Below are 6,964 nucleotides of genomic sequence, written 5' to 3' on the forward strand. Positions count from 1 at the left end.
TACGACACTCCAACAATTTTCTCTCAACTACTACACTTGTAAAAATTGTAAAGAACAAGACAAATATGAGCTTTTGTGCACTTGGAGGATGGAAAAATGGGTGATTAGTGTGCTGGAAATTTTCTTTCATTTTTCGAGCAGGTGGCTAAAAGGATGGGTGAATGATTGATTATTAAAAAACGAAGGGTCTAACCTCAACCATTGGATCTAGAGTAAAAGAATGGATAGTTGAGACTAAATGGGGAGAAAAAAATAAAGGAGATTAATTTTAGAAAAAGATTTGGGATGGAATATGGAGGGGCTACATGTATTCCCACTTTTCCTTTTTTTTTTTTTTTCTTAATTCATAGATTTGGGATGCCACATGTTGAAATCTCATGTGATCCCACGTTTCTTTTTTTCTTTTCTTTTTTTTCCATTTTCATCTCTCTTCAACAATCTATCACATGTCATATTAAGGTTGGTCCATGTTTGCCACGTCATTACCATGTCATCACCACGTTGAAATTTGTTTCCAATCTTCCTTTTACTCATATTTTTTCGTTTAAACTCCGATTCAAACAATTCAAGATGCATCGGAATCGTCTTTTTGAACTTTATAAAATAAATACATTGAAACACTATATATATATATGTATATATATATATATATAATACAACAACTTGAGTTTGTTATCATCAAATTACTGGAGTTGATTGAAGCCTTAAACCTAACACTTGTCCACAAATCCGAACCCAATATCCTTTCACAGCGATGCCTTAGTTCATTCTGTTTGAATAATTAACACAAAATATTTTATATGTCACTTTAAAATATATGATAGATACACACCATCAAAATGAACATGATAATATTATACACTATATATGTAAGTGTCAGTATATCTTCTTAATATGTAAAAAATTTCCAATTTTTTGAACAAAATTCATTCATTTTACCTACATATCAACACTCGAACAATGAAAAACGTGGAAAGAAAATATATAAATTAACACACACATGTATGACTAACATTAGCATGATAAATAAGACAACCACTAACCGTTTTTCTTTAAAAATAATATTACTTAATTAAGTATTGACCAAAATGGGGTTGTGAAATCATAGACCAAGTATATGAGTTCATAAAAATGGGGTTGCCAACAACTTGACAAGCGCAAATGTATTCGTGATGGGTCTTAAAAGAGCTATGTTTTCTATAATACTTCCCTCAATTCTACTTCCATTATTTGCTTAATATGTCAATTTTATAGGTAAAATAGTATGGGGAGTAATTTGGAGTTATTATAAGAAGTTTGGACTAAAAAGAATCAAGAAGAACCAAGAAATCAACAAAATTGAAGAGAGTCAAAATATTTACCAAAATGCCATCAAAAGCAGCATCATGGCCCTCCAAGATGCATTGAGCAATCCTAAAAGACATCACGCATCACATTGTTGCACAGCAAGGCAACGTTTCCACGCTACCCAAGAGCATCACAACGCTCCGAAATTTGATGGAAATGGTCGTGCACGCGCCTTACGCAACCGAGTATCAACCAAGCATCTCGACCCTCATCCAATACTTCTTGGCTTTTTTTACGAATTAGCGTTGCAACATTATCCATAGCGTCAAGTCGCTACACTTGTGAATATAAAAGGTTTTTTTTTTTCATTTTTGACAAAGTGAGGAAGAATTTTTATATGGAGTCTGGAGTTTCTCTCAAGATCAATTCATCTCCTTGGTAATTTTGTTCCAATTGGGTTAGATTTTCATTTCATTTTTGAATTGTAAACAATGTATTGTATTTCTTCATGGATTTATCAATGAATTTATAAAGTAATTTCTTCAATTTCATCTCTAGTTCAAGAATTTTTTATACATTTCTTAAGTTTTCTGCTTTCCTTTAACTAATTGAAATCTTGATATATGCTTCTTTGAATCAATGTGAACTTTTAAAAGCATATTTAAGAATCTTTATCTTTTGAGCATGTATAGCCAAGATTGTTAGTTTTGCTACAATCTTGCTTGAATATGTTGCTTCGAATGTATTAACATATAAGAATGTCTAGCTACGATCTACTAAGTGGAAATAGTTAATTTTGTATTTGATGGTTATTCCTGTAATACATTAATTGCTAGATTCAAAGATAATTTTGATCAATTGAATATGACTATCTTGACAATTAATCAACATAATTGAATTCTTGAACTTAATGCATAAGTTTTCTATTCTATGTGGACGATATCGAACCCAATATGATAAAAGAATATAGGTTGATTAGAGTTAAGTCTTCCAACTTTAATCAATGTTTAGAACACTTTCTTGATTAGATTTTTGCTAGCTATCCGCCGTCGTAGATGTTAGCTTAATCGAGTCAAGTGAGTCGTTGTGGCATAATTCGCTTGCATAATTAATTTGTAGAAATCAATGGTAGAAATTTCATTGAATGTCTCACTTGAACTAGAATTGAGATTGACCAATACTTTTTTACATTTATTCTCTCTTTTCTAGTTTCAAGCATGTTTCTCATTTTATCAAAGCCCTCATTTTTATTGGTTTTATAGTTGAATTTAGCTTAAGAAATGATTAGACATAAGGCTTCCCTATGGATCGATCCCGTACTTTCCACTTATGCTACTTATTAGTATAAGATGTAGGTTTTAGTGATTTATAAATATTTTTGTTTCGGTTTGGAGTTAACAACATCGATTTCAAGCACGAACAAAATGGCGCCAATCCCATGGAAGGCTAAGCCATTTAATATCTTTCTTAGTTAAATTCAACTTGTAAACTTTAAAAACACCAAAAATATTTTTCTTTCTTTGAGTCACTTGTTTTAATATGGTTGAATATGAATATCTTTTATGCACTTCTTTCGAGACAAGCAACTCAACGTAAGGAAGGACAAGAGGTAAGAGAAATAAATGAACTTAAAAGTCAAGTTTTTCAACTGACCCTCTTTTGTTCAAGATCTGGCTATTAGGCAAACACAGGTTTTGCGTGGTCCTGTACGCGAAAATTGCCCTCCCTGTGAGATACGTAGCCAAACATAGATGTCGATACATGCCTCTTCCTCCAATTCAGGTATTTCTCTAGAAGAATTAGTTAAGGAACTTTCTAACAATTCTTGTGAGATTGTGTAGGAATCCTCCCTCAGTCAACAAGAATCCTTTAGTTTCGAACAAGATAGCTTTAGTTTTGTAACTGAAGTTAAAACTAAATTTATTAATTTTAGTAACCTCATTGCTCAAATTACTGAATCAGTGGGGAGACTAGAAGAGTCTTGGGATCAATAATCTTCTAGTCATACCGAATTGTGCAGTGAAGTTGCTTGCATCGACCATAATGCTGAACAGTTAGTTCCTTAGAGTATAGGTCAAAGTAAGACTTTGGATTCTATTATGTGTGAACTTGCTAATGCTTCTTTTCAGTATGTGCAGGAATCTATTAATTCTCATCTGGAGGCTCAAACCCCCATTCTAGTTGAGGAAAAGCTCGTTCCTCAACTTGCACATCCGAGGCTTATACTGCAAAGTTGTTGCTAGCCTTCCATTGTCTGTTGCACTGAGATCGCCGCATTTTAGGAATTCAACCAATTTACTGACAAAGAAGATATTTATTCCCTGCCTTTCCAAAAACAAGTCAGTAAGGTAGAGTATAAGTCACAACTTCATATTGAGAAGTCTCAGGTAATAGAGCTTGAGGTTACCAAACCTCGTTCTATTCTTCCCTCTGGCATCTCTTATATTTTTTAGTACTGCTCATGTTATCCTTATGAGTCAGAGTCTGTTGTTGAGTCTTTTCTTTGTTTCGACTCTTTTGGGTCACTTGAGTCTTTTGATTGTTTATTTTTCTCTTTTTTGCCAAAAATTAGAAAAAACAAATTTAACATGTCTGGTTCTCATCAAAAGATGAGTACTCTTATAGCCCTACCAGGCTATATGGAATCATCTAAGAGAGGACCAGAGAAGTATGAAAATTTCTATGTACCTTGCAAAATGAAAAAAGGGGGTCAGATCGAGCAAAAGTTAAAATTTTCCCTTCCTAGAGGTAGCCAGGTTTCAAAAATAAAACAAAAATTTAAAAATTTCCTAGTTTCTAATTTTAGGATTAATTTTTAGAATTAGTTTTAATTTCAGATTTTGTTTTAAGTTTTTGTTTTTAATAAATTTAGGTTAGTCTCAATTTCATTTCAAAAAAAAAAAAAAAAAAAGGGTACAGCGTCGCAACTTTGTGTAAGCAGTGTCGCGATGCTACAAGACAGAACTACATTTTACACACAGATTCTGCATTTTGAAGGATACCTAAAACGAATTCTCTTCTTCTCCCAACCAAATTTCTCTCAAATTTTCACCCACCCCTCACCGATTTTCACCTCTAAACTCAAAATTCTTGGATTTTTCCTTCTAAAAACTCCATCTTTCTTTCACTTATCTAAGTTTCCACCTTGAAATTTTGGGTTTTTCACCCAAAAGCGCTTTTATGGCTTTTTCTCCTCAAGCAAGATCTCTTTCTCAATCTAAGGTAATGTACTTTGTTTTCTTCGAATCCTTTAATCATGATCTTAATTGTAGTTGAGTTACGATTGATTGGTGAATTTTTAGCTCAAATGGAAATTGAGTTGTGATAGATTTTTGGATAGTCTAGAAATAAGATGCTTGGGATTTTTCTATTTGTAGGTTCCAAAATTGAGTAGTGGTCTGATTCTTTCTTGAGAGATCTTTTAGAAGAGTTTGTTTAGATTCCCTTAGTTTAATCCCTAATTTTTGTGAACTTTTTATTAGACAATTCTTCATGGGTCCTAGGGTGAAAAAAGGGAAGAACATTGCCAGCACTAGTGGTAGGAATTCTCCTCCACAGCCCGTGATTAACAATCCTAGGTTTAATTCTGAAGAGGCTAAGAGTAGGTTCCATCAGGTGGTGGCCGTTAGGAATTTAGTAATAGAAAGGGCCTTAACTTTAAAGCCAAATTTCTATCCTCAAACAACTTTCAAAATATGGGTAGCAGCAAATCATGGTGAGGTCGGCGTTCTTATAGTGAGAGAGTTTTATGCCAACATTGACGTTGACAGAGATGTCTCGTTGGTGAGAGGCATCAGAGTCTCCTTCTCTTCCTCAAGAATAAACAAAATCTTTAGACTTGCTCAATTCGATGATGAGTATGGATGTTTCCTGTCTCAATCGTTAGATGAATAGGAAATTATAGAGGCCCTCTATGAGCATTGCACTCAAATGGACACGTTCCAACGGTGTTGTCTTTCGGTTTAGATCAACAAACATGTCTATTATAGGACAAATCTGCATGCTTTCGTCTGCTCCAGATTAATTTTTGTACTCATATTAACCAACGTAACAAGAGATAGAGCAAAGCTCTGTTACTGTCTTATTTAGGGTTTGTCCATAAATGTTGGGAGGGTTATTCACACTTCTATTAGACGATGTGGACGTTGCTCTATATAGGTAGCCTAGGACATCCTAGTCTTATCACTTTGCTATGTCAGAGGTCCGAGGTATAAATATGTAGAGATGAGGATCATATAGGGTGTAAAGCTCCAATATCTAGAACGTATATCTCAGCCTTTTGAGGTCGTGGTGTTGAGGAACACCATGAACAAGAAGAAGAAGAAGAGCTAGGAGAGGAAGAGGAACCACTTAGAGTTAAACTTCCAGATCAGCCACAATGGCAACTCGAGAGTGGAGATACATTAGGTGAGCAAGCTTTTAGAACAGCTACTGAAGCCTTAAGGGTGAACCGTGAAACTACCCGCTGTATTAGACATATGTAGAGGATAGTTGACTTCATATGCGAATGAGACCGCCTCTACTATACTTTTAAAACTCGTACCTTACTTTCATCTTTTTAATTATGTTTATTGTTTAAGTTAAGTAAAATGTTGGATCAAATATTTAAGTTAGATTGGATTTGTGCATTCTGAGGTAAAGGATGAGTTTAAAGAAGGAAAATGGTTAAGTATGGAAGCTTAGCACTTAGTACTGATTAATCTGACTTTATAAAGAGAATTTCTTGTTGGGAATGTCCTAGAACTCGCAGTTCGTGTTAAACATTCTATTTAATCAATAACAATGATTTGTTGATTTTTCATCTTATTATGAAAATCCAATAAACGCATCCTTGGCTATAGTTTGAATGCTGTAACTTTATGTAGTGATATAAACAGGATCAAGTTGATAGTATATAGCCTAAATGGTCTAATAAATATATGGATGAAATTGGGTATCTCATCCTAGTAACACTATTGGATGTGACCCACTCTGTAGTTGTTACAAGAAGTTATAAGGTGCTACAAACGATGTGATCCACAAATTGTTCATATTGAGACATGAGAGTGGGGGCATCCTATGCAATGAGTTTGCATATAGACTTGACCACGAAAATAGTCACTTTTCTTTATAACGACTGTTTACTGTTAAAACTGACTATTTCATTTATTATATAACCTAGGTTAACTTGATCTTAATCCTAAGCTAGTTATGAACTCTTGTTTGTTCGGGATTGTCCTCTGATCTGCAAATGGTGAGAGTAGTCCAACAACACTGCTCAATAAGCTTAACAGTTTGGGGATAAAACCGAATAAATAGCTAGGGACATAATCTTGCAAGATGGAATTCACTCCTACCTTAAATAGTGGAGTGTCCCATTAGTTAACAAATGGGGGTTAGATCGGACTAATGGGTTTAGTCAATTAACCTCGAATCGTTGAAGCCCATGATTTGTAGGTCCGCAAGGTCCCCCTAATAGCTCGTAAATGGATAAGCTTTGGGGTAGCTTGAAAGAATAATTTGAAACGTTCAAATTAAATGGAACAAGAGAATAAATATTTAAATGTGATTTAAATATATAAAGATGATTATTGTGCAAAAATTAATTTAATATTTGATATTAAATTAATTATTTTTTTAAGTTAATTTATGAAATTAATTTAAGAAAATTAAATTTTGAATAAAATTATTTAATATC

The sequence above is a fragment of the Benincasa hispida genome, chromosome 11, assembly GCF_009727055.1.
Source record: "Benincasa hispida cultivar B227 chromosome 11, ASM972705v1, whole genome shotgun sequence".
Lineage (NCBI taxonomy): Eukaryota > Viridiplantae > Streptophyta > Magnoliopsida > Cucurbitales > Cucurbitaceae > Benincasa > Benincasa hispida.